We start from the raw sequence: 15585 nt of genomic DNA, 5'->3' as shown, positions 1-15585 counted from the left end.
TGGATGGGGACCTAAAGAAATGGAGGGCGGGGGAAAAGCCGCAGTTGGCGGCGACCTAGAAAATACCGTCGAGGAGGACAGGGCAGCGGTGCGCGCAGAGCCCGCACCAGCCCTGGCCATCGGGTGTCCCGTCCGCTGGCACTGGCTGCCTTGTCAGGGCTGTTCCGCACCCGATCCATTTACAGTTGAGGTTTCTGCCCTTCATCAAAAACTTTCACAAGCTTTTAAAAAATGCTTATAGTTTGTAAAACGTCAAATGGCATTTAAAAGTTTACAATGAAACGCAGGAGCCCCACGCTCCCTCCCTCCTCACCTCCCAGGGAAAGCCCTTTAAATTCTTCCTGCTGCTTTTTTTTTTCCCTGGTAATTACCTCCATAATTCTAGTTCACCTGTGTGCACACTGCCATCTGCTCATTTGCTGTCGTCCGCGTTCTCTGTCAACTTTGTGGAGCTCCTTACCTCCTCCCCCTTCGCGGTAGGCACAACACGCACACTTACTGAAATCATTAGTTTGGTTATTATGGCCATGCAAATCCTTCGCAGGGTCCACATGATCCCGTGCTTTCTCTCTGATCCTTCCCACCCCCCTACCCCTGTGACACAGGGTCCCCTCGATTGTGGCAGCAGGTACAGTCCACTCCTGCCCCAGGGCCCAGCACTATCTGTTGTTTCCAGGACAATTTTCCTTTACTTGGGCCTCCGCTCAAATGGCTCTTTATTCTCTGGCTACTGTATGTAAAATAGCCGACGGGCCCCCTAAAAATCCTCTGTGCTCTCCTATTCATCCCTCCCTTCTCCCCTCTGCCCTGGCAACCACTGATCTTTTTATTGTCTCCATAGTTTTGCCTTTTCCAGAATGTCCTCTGTACCTGGAATTATACGGTAGGTAGCCTCTTCAGGTTGGTTCATCTCTTCATAACATGAATTTACATTTCCTCCATGTTGGGGTTTGTTTTTTTTTTTTTTTTTTTTGATGACTTGATAGCTTATTTATTTTTAGCACCAATAATATTCTGTTGTCTGGATATACCACAGTTTATCCATTCACCTACTGAAAGGCATCTTGGTTGCTTCCACGAATCAGCAATTATGAATAAAGCTGTTATAAAGATCTGTGTATAGACATGCCCACAGGTTTTTGTGTGGACATGAGTTTTTACTCCTTTGGGTAAATAGCAAGGATTGCGGCTGCTGGATCTTATGGTAAGAATATGTTTTGCAGGAACTGCCAAATTGTCTTCCAAAGTGGCTGTAGTGTTTTGCATTCCCACCAGTGTGGACGAAAAGGGGCCACATATTAACCTGGCAGGCCTCCCCTGCAAACTCAGAGACTGAAAATAACCACTGCAAAGGACGGTCTGAAATTAAAACTTACCAACTAAAAGCAGGTCATGGCAGGTAGGCCTGTCCTAGGCCAGTACTTTTCCCTAACAAAGGTCAATCTTTACCTTATCTGAGCCTGACTGTTGTATTTTTGCATCTATGATAACAGACCTTTGGAATGTCAAGGTAACTTCCCTTTTCCCCAGATCCCTTGGGCACAACCACCACACCAGAGCTGAGACCACACATCCTCTCGTCGTTGTTGTTACCATGTTAATTGCTGGCTGTTAACTATCCTTTACCCACCTACGTAAAAGAAGTATATGCCTGTCACTTTACCTTTTATCCAATCTCGCTTTGCTGTCTCCTGCCTCCCCTTGTCTATCACCAGTGGACTTCACGTAACCCCCTTTCGTCTCCTCCTTTGATTGTACCGTATCAAACAAGGTGCTGAACTGCCATTCTCCAGAGCATTACCTCAAGTCGTTGAGGTTTTGCTCCCCAGCAGTTGTTGTCAGTTTGGCTCAAATAAACTCACAGGAATTCTCTGTAGGTTCGCATGTCTCTTACATGGACATTAGCGGTGTATCAGACTTTGTGGTGCTCCACGTTCTCACCACCGCTTGGCGTTGTTAGTGTTCGGGATTTTGGTAATTCTACTAGGTGTGTAGTGGCATCTTGCTGTTTTAATTTGCATTTCCCTATTGACATATAATGTGGAGCCTCGCTTCACATGCTTATACTTGTGTATCTTCTTTGGTAAAGTGTTAAGGTCTTTTGCCCATTTTTAAATCAGATTGTTTTCTAATGAAGTTTTAAGAGTTCTTTCTTCTGGACAACAATCCTTTATCAGATGTGTCTTTTCTAAATATTTCCTGTTAGCCTGTGGCTTATCCTCTAATTTTTGATTTTTAGATTTTATTTAATTATTTTTAGAGAGAGGGGAAAGGAGAGAGAGAGGAGGAAGAGAAACATTGATGTGCAAGAGATCCATCCGTCAGTTGTCTTTTGCACCCCCAACTGGGGACCCGGCCTGCAACCTAGGTGTGTGCCCATAGTTGCTTTGAGTTAAGGCTGGTAACCAAGAAGGCTAACAGTTGGGTCAAATTTTCATTTCATGTCTCAAGAGACCTCTAGGAAAGGAATGTAATTTGAGTAAGATACTTGACGTGGGAGTCGAACCAGTGACCTTTCGGTTCACCAGCTGGTCCTCAATCCACTGAGCCACCCAGCCAGGGCTGTCTTCTCATTTTATTGATTTTTCCCTTTTTGCAGAGCAGAAAATTTAATTTTAAGTAAGCCCAACTTATTTTTTTTTTCATGGATCGTGTCTTTGCTGTTTTATCTAAAAAGGAATCACCATACCTAAGTGTGTCTAGGTTTTCTATGTTATTTCTAGAAGTTTTATAGTTTTGCATACTACATTTAAATGAATGGTCCATTTTGAGTTAATTTTTGTGGTCAACATAAAAAAAAATTCCTCTCAAGGTCAGGCCTGTTATACTCCTTTGTCTTTCTAGCTGGGAGTGCAGAAAAACCAGCTTTGCAAATCCTCTGTGCCCTTCCCTGTTTTTTCTGGGAAGCACCTCCCTAAATACCCGCAGAAGCCAAACCTGCCTCGGGGTCTGTACCTGGCCCCACCCTTCCCTCTCATCTGATTTAAAATCACGTCCCTAGGGCCTGCATCCTTTCTTTCAAAACTACTTTTGTATTAACTTATGCTACTTGGAGGCTGAGTACCCTGATTTCCTAAGGGAGAGGAATGAGGGAGGTAGATTTCTTCCGTAATTAATTATTAGCCTAGTTTATTAGATTGGCTACATTATACAACATGTGGTAGAGATATAGGATAGGTCAGTTTTTATGAGAAGGCACAAGGCCATAAATAACCTCAAATGAACAATAAAAAGTTAGACTTTGGCCGTGGTTGGGTAGCTAAGTTGCTTAGGGCGTTGTCCTGCTACGCCAAGGTTGCGGGTTTCATCTCCTGTCGGGGCACAGAAAAGAACCAGCCACTGACTGCACAAATGGGTGGAACAACAGACTGATGTTGCTCTCTCTCTCAACAAAATACGTAACGAAAATAAATTTAAAAACTTAAACTTCTAATAATTTGGACACCAACATTGAAATACGCTAAGCCCTTGAGACCTCTAGCTTTAAAAAATAACTTTAAAAAGCAGTCACTGAAGGAATGAGCAGCCTAGTATACACAGAATGGTGTGCACGTTACACTATAAAATATATTATTCTAAAACCCACAGGTAGGAAAACAAGGTGCTCCTGCAAAGACAAACCTCCTTTTAAATTTTAATATATTTACTCTTTTTTGATATCACATGAGACAGAATGAGAGTGTGAAGGGAGGATTAAATATTTTGGAGAGGTAGTTGCTTTAAGTTAAGGCTAGTAACCAAGAAGGCTAGTGGTTTGGTTAAATTTTCATTTCCTGTCTAAAGAGACCTCTAGGAAAGGAACATAATTTGAGTAAGATATTTGACGTGCTTTTCCTTGTACTCCTTGTTTTCAACCATTTTCCCTATGTACCTTCTCTTTTTCATTTGAGGTAAATGAAAGGGAAGCCAATTAAAGGTGTTAAAAAAGGAGGTAAGAGTGGGTAACAAAGAAAGGAGAGGAAAGAGGAGTCACAAAAGTAGACAGAGGAGCCCTCGTTGCTGTGGCTCAGTTGGTCGGAGTGGTGGCCGGTAAACCGAAAGGTCCTGGGTTGCATTCCTGGTCAGGGCGCGTACAGGAGGCACCTGATCAATGTTTCCCTCACGCATTGGTGTTTTTCTCTCTCTCTCCTTCTCTCTCTGGAATCAATAAATACGTCCTCAGGTGAGCATTAAAAAATTCTTTAAAGAAAAAAGAAATCTTAAAAAAAATAGAGAGGAAATGGTACAGAGAGGAGAAATTACGGTTAATGCCATTTGTCTGGAGTTAAAAATAAAACTTGATACGGCCCCTTTTGTTTTTAATAAAATCCATATTTTCCCTCACTTTGGATGGGGAAAGTGGGAATTGTGAAGGAAGGGATGTATCTAGGTGAGTGGGAGAATCACAGAGAAGAAGTCAGGGAAGTGAATTTTGATTTCTGCCTTTGCGTAGCAACCAGCGCTCTCCAACATTAGGAGAACTGAGGGCTTGGCCTTCATGGCAGCACAAGGGTTAAAGCAGCTTCTCCCAATCTGTGACGGCAGGCTCCAAAATATGTGGGCTACCACACAACACAGACAACCTGGGACTCTGCTGAGTTCCAGTCATGCCTTTGACGGAACAACTTATGGTTTATCTTCACCATGGAATGCTTTGTAATCATTAAAAAAAAAAAAAAAAAAAAAAGTGAATTAGAGCCATACCACCTGTTCTGGAAGGTTTTCCATGCGGAAATGTTGGCTGAGACAAGCAAGATGGAAAACACTACCTAAAATATGACCCCACTTTGTGCGGCAGTGCTAATGTCCTCCTCTTATGTATCCACACAAATGTGGGTATCGGTTGTATGAACAGGGAGGGAAAACAATATGAAGACTATGTGGAGAGTATTTGATGCTCCTCATTAAACATTTCTGGCTCTCTGTCTTCTGGGCACATGGTGTGACTGCCCTGTGTGGCCCTCGTGCGTGGGTGAGGTTTCATGAGTTGTGAGCAGCAGTGACTTGTTATTTCTGGGCCAAAACACATACTTGCCAGCTCAGGACCCCCCAGAACACACTACCCTCCGCCACGTTATTATCAGCGGCCTTTACAGTAGCCCCTCCATCAGCCTAGATCCCAGAGTGGGGCGCCAGGGGGCTGAGCCCCCAGCGAGTCACGAAGAACACAAGGTGTGGGAGAAACGAACATTGCGGGCATTTGTAGTGTTTATTTACTTATTTTTTTAAGTATTGAAAAGTACTTATTACATCCACGGAAGCAGGTGCCCGAAATGGCAGAAACTGTACCAAAAAGGTCCCAAAAGCTTTTTTTGGGTAAATTCTATCTGGGATGCCCTGGCTCCCTCTTTTTCTACTTGACGTCAGAGGGACACGTCTTTCCCTTTGAAGTGAGTTCCTGCACTGCCACCCCTCTGCCCTGTCTGACTACACAGCCTAGTGAAAATTCAGGTGACTCATCTGTCACGTTGCACAGTTCACCTTTACGTCCACTTCTGTTCAGCAGTTCTCAGCGGGGGTTACTTGGAGCTCTTTCTGTTTGTCACAACTGGGGGCGGCGGTGGAGTTGCTGGCCTCTAGCGGGGAAAGAGCTGGGGGACTGCTAAACATCATGTACAGGACAGTCCCCGCTACGAAGAATTCTGTGGACCCAAATCTTTATTTATCTACTTTTAATTTTTTTATCTTCAACCGAGGACATGTTTTTCCATTGCTTTCAGAAAGAGAGGAAGGGAGAGAGAGAAACATCAATGTGAGAGAGAACCATGGATCGGCTCACTTTTCCTGTGTGCCCTGACCAGGAGTCAAACCCACGATGCTCCAACCAACTGAGCCACACGGGCCGGGGCTGTGGCCCCAAATCTTAACAAGGCTGAGGCCGCGAGACGCTGCTCTATTCTAGACCAGCTTCCTACCGCCCCTTCTTCCTAGAAGAAACAGAGATCAGGCTGCCTTCCTTTTCTTGTTATTTATTTATGTCACCGTTTACTCTCAGAGCGCGCTCCCTTCAAAACTGTTTGTGGAGAGTAAGCCTGCTTCTCTAGAGTTTTCTTCCTTGCTTTCTTTTTTTTTAAACAACAGCTTCATTTGTACATCCCATACGATTTATCTGAAGTGTATGATTCAGTGTCTTTGAGGCTATTCACTGAGTCGTGCAACCCTCACCGTAAGTCAACTTTAGATCACTTCCACCACACGAAAGAGTACCCTAACCCGTCATTCCCTCCCCGTTTCCCCCGTCCCCCCCGACCCCTGGCCTCCTCAGAGCCCTAGGCAAATACTAATCTACTTTATATCTCTCTAGAGTTGCCTATTCTGGACCCTTCATGTAAATCGAGTCATACAATATGTGGTCCATTGTGACGAGCTTCGTTCCTGAAGGATGCAGTCAAGTTGCACCCATGCCGCGGCATGCACCACTGCTGAGTCCTTTTTATGGCTGTTTCATTGTATGGCTAGACCTTAGTTATGGGTTTGCTCAGGCTGCTGCAATTAAGCACCCTAGCCCAGTGGCATAAAAATCAAAAGTATTTTCTCTCAGTTCTGGAGGCTAGAGGTCAGAGGTCAAGGTGGCAGCCTGTTTAGTTTCTTGAGGCGCCTCCCCTTGGTCTGCAGGTGTCTGTCTTCTCCCTGAGTCTTCACATCACCTTTCTTTTGTGTATGTCTGTGACCTCTTGTCACCAGGACACCTGCCATGTTGGGTTAGGACCCTCCCTAGTGACTGACCTCATTGTCGCTTAATCACTTCTTTAAAGACTTCATCTTCCAACAATACAGCCACATTCTGAGGCACTGGAGGTTAGGGCTTCAACATATAATTTGCAGGGGGGACGTCATAATTCAGTTTGTAACACCACATTGTGTTTATCTAGTCATCAATTAACGGACATGTTCATACATTTCATTGATTTGATTACTAAATCACTCCAAAGACAACTGTCAGGTGTATCAAAAAAAGACACTTTAAAGGTTTCAACCACCTTACTAACTATAATTTTTATTCCTGGGACAGTTTTTCCTAATATATCTGAAAGGCATGCTCTGGTGGTATTAAATATTTTCGTAGTGTATACAGAGTGTTGTAACAATAAAGCGAGGACTGGTTCAGCTTGGGGGAAACACGAGAAAGATTGTAGAGGGATGTGTCACTAAAGCTTCCTTGAAAAACAAGCCAACATAGGCAGCGTGGGTGGCGCTCCAGGCAGAACAAATAGTACATGCAAAACCTAAGACGCGGTTGCAGCCAGTCATCCGTGTGGTTGGAGCTGAGCTAGAGAATGTCGCTTAGTCCCTTTCCCCTAACACGCCCAGCTCCTTTCCCGGGAAGACCGTCTGTCATTCTTGCCCTTGGGTGGACTGCATTAAACCCTGAGGCTGCCTCAGACTGGGAGGGAACCAAACAGTGTGCTTAAAGCTCAAATCATCCAGACGCGGGGGTCCCCTGTGATCTGGAGTCTCTGGGAAGAGGTCAAACCAACTCATAAATGGGTCTGAGGAAGTTTGAATTGGAAAAGATGTAAGTCAAATTTTACATCAGTTTGGGTGTATTCTATTTCTTAGATTTCCCTAAGGGAAACTGGGTTCCTAAACTTTCCTTGAGAGGGAAATAGTGTCACATAAGAGAGCATGACCTACAGAGTGTCAAACCCAAGTTCAGTTCAGTTTTGCCACTGCTACTGGTAAGGCCTCCAACAAGATCCCTAATTTCCCTGGACCCCAGCACCCCTCCCAAAACAGGGACAGTCACACCTGCCTCAGAGGGGTTGTGTGAGGATTAACTGAAATATCTGTGGTGGCCCTGGAGGAGTGGTTAATAGATGCTGGCTTCCTCCCTTTGGTGCCCTTATACCCAGGCCCGCGGTTCACGGGGAGAAACTTGGTCTTCTCTCTCAGGAGAATATGTATTGAACCGAGGCTGCTGGCTTTTGCTTTTACTAGCTGACCACCCACCCCCTCCCCGCCCCGCAATAAAAGGGGGATCACTGTTAAACCTGTACCTTCCTGGACAGTGGGATGTGTGTGCGGTCAGTAGGGAAGTAGGTAATGGGGAGAAAATGGCATGTTATTTTACTTTCTGAGTCTGTCCTTGCCAGCAGGAACGCTCAGACGGTTTCTGGTCTGAGTTTACTTTGGAAGGCACCCAACCCTGCCTGACTCAGCTTTCTGTGACTCTGCAAACAGCCAGGGCCAGACCCCTCCTTCTTCTCCAAGCTGCCTAGTAACAGAATGCAGGGGAAGCATGGGAACCCTGCTGCAAGCCCTCTGTTGCCCACAGGCCCACGTGACTGCGGCTTAGTCCTGAGCTTCCGGCAAGATGTAGCCCCACTCTATAGGCCTGCAGTGCTGTAACGCTGGAGTCAATTGCTGTCTTCACGATTTGACAGCTGCTACTATCATTGTTATTTTCTCTGTAGGCGTAAGGCCAGAATAGTAGTCTGAACCTTGTTCTGGCGTGAGTTCATGATGCTACTGAATAAAACCACCATGAACAAGAGCTCATTGACCTCTCCAGTTTGGTTCCTAAGCGGGGGGCGGGGGGGAGATCTTATTCCTGCTCCCCCACCCCAAGTGAGTCTATTAAATGCAAGTCTCTATGCTGGGTGCTGAGGAAATAATAAAATGAAGAAATGGTCCCTACACTCAAGGAGTTTATAACCTACTAGAGAGCTATGTACTTGTGAAACATTGCATGCCATGAGATATGCTGGTAGCAATCCTTCTGGACATAGGAGAGCGAATGCCTCTCGCCAGAGAGTCTGCGAGGGCTTCGCAGAGGGGCCTGGCATGAGGGCAGTCCTTTCCAACCGCTTCCTTCAAAGTGTCATGAAAATTAGGCAGTCTTACTGGAATCCTGAATTAAAGACTCAGGAAAAAAAATCTTGTCTAAATGTAATTACTTCTCAAGATCTAACAAAGAACACTGGCCTCTGAGTTAGAAGACCTGGGTTCTAGTCCACGTTCTGCTATGAACTCACTCTGTGACCTTGAACAAGATATGTAATCTCTCAGGATCGTAATTCCTTTGTTGAATGGGTAGTTGGGAAAAGGTAGTCTCCAGGGCATTTCCCAGTTCTAAAATACCTTTTTTTCTTTGTTCCTATCACAGCACAAAAATGAAATGAAAAATGAAAAGAACTTAGAGCAAGTCCGGGCACGGTGAGCGGAGAATGGAACGAAGCTTATGGAGACACCAGCAAAGAAGCCGTCCCCAGGTGCCGCTTCAGCATATGTTCGGACAAAAGGGGCATCGCTGAACTTAAAAGGTTGGCTGACCTTTCAAGCAACCAGGGAAAAAAGTTTCATACATGTTTCCTTCTTTCTCTCCTATTAGTGAACTTGTTCAGCACTCACATCAGTGAACAAGACGGATGCTGGGCCTTCTACTTCACTCAACAGCCCTTGTCACCTACGTGACATCCATTTCCTGTAGACTAGCTTTTGAAAACTCATCACTTCCCTCACAACCGGAGTTTACTCAACTCTGGGTAAAGCTCTCCCCTCAGTCATTAACGTAATTGGAACTATAAGGCATCAGTCACCTCAATTTCCTCTTCCTCAGCTACAAATTTGTAAGCATCCACACTCACCCGTGTCCACACCCATTCTTCTCTTCAGAGTCATCGCTCCTCCTACAGGCTAGTCTCTCATCTGTGCCCTTGGTCGCATGCCCACCTGGGCCCTCTGGGCCCTACTTCTGTCGATCTGGAATGTCTCCCACCCTTTATTGCCTCTTTCCTTCAACTATAACTAGGCCTAAGACTTTTTCACACAAAATGAAAGAAACAAAAATCTACTTTGACCCTGGATCTCCTAAGAACCACCATCTATCTCTCTACCTATGTACTATTTCAAATATAAAATAATATATCTAATGTACATAAAAATTATAAAGAATAATTTAACTACTGTGTCCCAAATGGGACCCAGTTTAAGAAATAGAAGACTACTAACATTTTTGGAGCTTCCTGTTGACTCTTGTTTGATGGTACACCAGTCCCCTCTAAACTCCCCACTGAGAGGTAACTACCATCATGAGCTGTGTGTTCAGCACTCACTCACTTCTGTGTTACTCTGTACTACAAACATTTACTACATGTTATCTCCAAACAACATAATTTTGCAAATTTTGAAACTTTGTCTATTTAGTCAAAACGTGGATATTTTTCTTACCATCTCCCCTAGTCAATAGCCAATAAACACCTTTGATAAAAGGTTTATTTTTAGATAATTAAAAATAATTTCTAATATTAAGAGTTATTTGAAAAGTAAAATATTGAACTCAATTATCATTAAGTGAAGTTTGTGTTTTTTTTTGGCTAGAAAAGAATTTTGGTGGTTTTGTGTAATGCAAGCAAACATTGTCAAAATCAGTCAAGTTTCTTGAAAGAAACTAGAATGACAATTTGTATTCTTGTTTAGTCCTCCCTCTTCACCGCCACACTGAGTTAACCTGGCTTCTAGTCCAAGTTCTGCTATGAAATTGCCTTTGTAGATGTCAACAAATGCCTTCCATATTGTTTGATCCAGGGGAAATCTTTAAAATATTATCTTAGTAGGCCTCACTTTGCTCATGCTATTTCCTCCATGTAGTATGTTCTTTTCAGTTTTCTCCACCTGGCTTACCTCTACTCAGTTTTTCAATACGTGGGCCTTGTCCCCCTCAGAAAGCCCTTGGTGAACTCTGGGTTGGGCCAGGTGCCGCACCTCTATGTTACCACAGTACTTTTTATATAGCCTGATTTTTATCACTTGCCTTGTCATATTAAAATTACACATTTACCTGTCTTACTCATGAGACTATTGGCTCCTCAAAAGTAGGCCTTATCTGCTTCATCTTAAACTTCCTATGGCTTAGCTTGACAAATAATAATAGTTCTTCATCTGACATGAACTGATACAGCTTAGCCTTAATCCTGAATCATGAGGAAACTATCTCTTAAATCCAGTCATTAGTGAGGTTGCTGGTACCATTACTTTTTCAGGTAATTTTTAGAGCTACACGAGTCTTGGAAAGATCATCTAGTATTGTGCCTCTCCGACTGGTATATGGGTAAACAAAGGAATATCTGAAGTCACAGGACCAAAATAGAATATCATCCTGCAGTATCAATTTCAGCTACAGATTTTGGGGAAAATTATTTTCATGTTAAAAGAGCAGAGATGTATTTTTGGGGCAGCTTAAGTTTTTAAGCATTTAGAGAGACTTCATCTTATTCCAGACTGTTCTCCTCCAAGCCTCCACATTGTGGGAACACACATTCTAAGGTGAGGGGTAGCATTTGAGAGACACTAATCAGCAGATCATTGCTTTACACTGTAGTTTAGTTCTTGTCTAGAACCTCCCATATAAAAATAAATAGGCCCAGGGAGACCAAAGCGTAGAAACTACCCCAGAAACAGTCAGAAGAGAGAGATTTTTCATCCTGGGCTTGGATTGGGTGTGAAACAGTGTTTGCCTGATAGGCTGGGCAGAGCTTCTGAAATCAGTACATTGCTGTGCTTTGTACAAAATATTCCAGATGTTAGATAAAGGCAGGGGAGAAGAGGCAGAAAAACAATGTCAAATAGATCAAAGAGAAGGCTTGGATCAAAGCGGGGGCTAGATCAAAGAGAGCAGAAGGAAGCGAAGGACAGTACAGGTGAAGTGTGGAACACAAGGAAAGAAAACGTTCCAGATAGAACTGTGGTTAAAGATGGGGCTAGGTAAAGGGTGTTTGGTGATAACCTAAGAAATTATGACATATTTGAGGAAATGATATGGGGAGATTTCACCCCTGGAAATCATACTTGGAGTCCTGGTAGTTTGAGAATTTTGCAGTCTGTTTTCTTACAGACTGTGTTCCCCACATCAACTTTTAGAATTAGGTCGCATCACCCAAGAGGAAGTGACGTAAAAAGATGGAGAAGAGCCCTGGCCGGTGTGGCTCAGTGGGTTGGCATCGCTCCAAGGGCGGTAAGGTCGCTAGTTCTATTACCATTAGGGGCCCACCGGTGGTTCTCTCTCTTTTCATCCCTCCCTTCCCCTCTCTCTAAAAATAAATAAATTCTCTTAAAAAAAAAAAGAAGATGGAGAAGAAAGAGAAGAAAGAGCAAGGGGACAAGCAGGAAGGGCTATTGAAAATGGTACTGGAGACCGTTTAATTCAAGCAACATTTATCTAGTGCTTATTGTGTATCAGGCATTGTTCTAGATGATGTAGGAACAGAGAAACAAGACTGAACCCCAGCCTTCAAGGAGTCTGTGAGTCTTCTTAGAGGGTGCCTGAGAAGGAAAAGCCAACAATAGAAAATCCAGTATCTAACGCGTAGGCTTTTCAATGAAGAGGTCTTTGAAAGCTAAACCAGGAATCATTCCTATAACACATAGTCTCTGGTGTGGTCATGTGATCTAAAACTCTCCCAGTAAAAAGTGATGAGTCAGCCTCACATTTTGATGATCACAAGTCAGGATGCATGAGGGAAAAGTGGTATGGATTTGGGAGTGAACTTCAAGGACAGAAATTCCCTTCCAGAGTCTTTTATTTTTATTTCTATTGATTCTAGAGAGAGGAGAAGAGAGAGAGAAAAAAAGAAGGAGAGAAACATCAATGCAGGAGAGAAGCATCAATCGGTTTGCCTCTTGCAAGCGCGCAGACTGCGGACTGAACCTGTCATGTGCCCTGACGGGGAATCAAACCAGCGACCTTTCAGTTTGCAGGACAATGCCCAACCAACTGAGCCACACCGGTCGGGCTCCCTTTTTATTTTTTAATAGAAAAGAACTCAGTCTTCGTGGAAGCCTTCCAATGGGCCACGCCACAGACAGAAAAAAGACACAGAGTGGCACAGAGGCACCAGGTCCTTCAAAGTGGGGAGAGCCAAGAACAAAATTCTGATTTTGAATCCTAGACTGCCACGTACCTCCCTTAAAACAGGAACTCAACTATTAAACAAATTATATAATAAATAAATCTAAGTTATTAGTGGCCTTTTCTTAAGCCGGAACAAGTAGCGAGAGGTGGGGCCTTTCTAATGAGAAACTGATTATACCAGAAAACTGCTAGAGACATAATGATAAGCCACCAAAAACCTTGCTCTGCCTAATCGCCCTGTGCTGAAGCTCGCCTCTCTATAGACACGCTCCTCTCCCGCACCCAGACAGCATTCTAGTGCACCGTTCGTTTTTTTAGTACACCATTCTTCAACATGGACATTTGAATAAAGCTCCCAACATGAAAAGCAGAACCCCCACCCCCCCCAAAAAAAACAGAAAAAGAGACTTTGAAAATAAACAGACATTGTAGACTGCTGAAGAAAATTTAAAATACAGAAAAACATGGTGTTAATGATCTCAGAGAAATATGAGAAGATACTGCATCCATGAAATAAAAGCAGTATGCTATAAAACAAAACAATTGGAAAGTTCCTGCCCAGATAGAAGCCCGTGTGAATTAAACATATAATGGTAGAAGTGTAAACATTTACTAGAAGGGTCGGAAGATGTATTAGATGTAAAAGGCAAGAGATATTTTTTAAATTGGAACAGAAAAGAAACGTAGAGGACAGATTCAAGAGATCCAACATTTAACTAATTAATGGAAGTTTCAGAAAAACAGAACAGAGGAAATTATATGCGAGAAGAAAACCACTCAGAAGTACAGAATATGAGTTTTAAATGGAAAAGAACTTTAAAGTACTTGGAAAGAAAAGAAAACCCCTATCATCAACTAACAACATCATGAAATATCAGAACATGAGGAATAAAGAAAACACCACAAACTTCTAGGGACTGAAACAAAATCCAAGGGATCAGAACCCAGAACGGCATCAGCTTCTCAATAGCACTCTAAGAAGGCGGGAGAAAATGAAACAATGCTTTCAAAATTCTCAGAGGAAATTATTTCCAGTTAATATTCTCTAGCCGGTCAAACCATCAGCCAAGTGTGAAGGAAGAAAATTTGCATCTTAAACGCACAAGCTCTCAAAAAGCAACCAGGTCTGGTGGGGCCTGAATTTTGTATAATTTTGGGAGCACGCTTTAAGGAAAAAGCCATAACTCTACAAATACAAAGTTGGGTGTGAAAGTGAATATTTACTCAGATTGAGAAAAGAAATCACAACCAATTGGAGCCGTGGAGGTTCAGGACTCTTTCTTTTAAAAATCTCTTTAGAAAATTTACCCAGCATGTTTCTGGGAGGCAGCCTGGCTTTTCCTCCCCGCCCCACCGGCTGCCGTTGTCAGCCCTCACAGGAGCCCGGGAGCGCCATCAGCTCCAGGACAGGTCGGCCCCCGTCCCCACGCGCCTTTACTCAGGGAGTGAGAGGCATGGAATCCAAAAACAGGAATCCAGCTCAATTCACAGCGGCGTTGCGGGGGGCTCGGGGCCTAACCAGTCCCAGATAACGGGGAGCCAAGCAGCGATGTTTCCAAGAGAAAAAGAGTCAAAGTGGCTACTCAAGTTTTGACTCGGTTGAGAGGAATTTTACCATCCTGTCAAAGCTTGAACAAAAACTGGTAATGAGTACTCAAAAACCTAAGCAATTGAAGAAGATGAAGCAATTACTAACTCCAGGGGACAGAAAAAAGTTGTATGCGAAACGAAGTGTGAAAATCATGCCTTATCATACAGCCCAGTTGTGAATAGTTTTGCTAAGTCATAATGTAAACACTAAATAAACATTGCTATATCAAAAAAATTAATTAGAGTAGAGCTATATTGGGGACCTTTCAAGAAACAGAAGTGAATATGAAGTAGAATAATGGGGGTATAAGGAAGATAATCCTCATCCTCCAAGGTAAGAAGTCAATAGATATTATCTAGAGCTGGAAAAAGAAAAAGAAACAGCCAGTAGCATGTTAATTGGAAATATGGCGGTAAATATGAGAAAACATAGCCCAAAACATTACAAATAGTTGCCTCTAGGGGGCAGCTGTATAGACGCCATAAAGACTTTAGAACTTAGAACTTCTAAAACTATGCATTTATTAATGTTGACCAAAAGAGAAAATTTAAAAACTAAAATAATAGTCCCAAGAGGAGAAATACAGAAAACTGTGGGAAACAAAATGAGTTGCTCCTGCTAATGCACCTCCAAGTCAATACTTTTAAAATTGTGCCCCTGCAACCACTTGAATTTCTCAGGGGGCCAGTTTACTGTTCAGATTCCTAGACCCATTCCAGACCTAAAGAGTCAGCATTTCTTGGGGTTGGATTCAGAGTCTGTCATTTAAAAAAGTTCCTCTAGACCCACTGCATTACCTATTGCTTTTCAGTAAACCGAAGAACAGAATAAATAACCCAACAGCCTAGGTAGGAAAAAAAGAGTCAATGACTCATAAAACATACAAGGGCAGATTCTGCTAGTTGCTCATGCAATCAATATCTGCTCTCCCCTTCTTCCTTATTAACAGACTCCCACTCTATTTTGTTGTATTGGCAATATGTATGACAAAACATGAAACATTCTCGGGCTCCTCTACAGTTAGGAGTGGTTACGTGACATTGTTCTTACTTGGTGGGGCTTTCAGGAAAGATATTATTATTATATAAAAAAGGACAGACTCAGCCCGTAAGTGCCTTCTGCCCCTTGATAAAGACAGAAGAGGTGCCTGTCTTTCAGTGGGGAC

Source organism: Pteronotus mesoamericanus, unplaced genomic scaffold (genome assembly GCF_021234165.1).
Source record: "Pteronotus mesoamericanus isolate MK-2021 breed Mesoamerican mustached bat unplaced genomic scaffold, CSHL_Meso_final contig_53, whole genome shotgun sequence".
In the NCBI taxonomy this organism is placed as follows: Eukaryota; Metazoa; Chordata; class Mammalia; order Chiroptera; family Mormoopidae; genus Pteronotus; species Pteronotus mesoamericanus.
The sequence above is the reverse complement of the archived record's forward strand: the minus strand, read 5'-3'. Positions refer to the sequence as shown.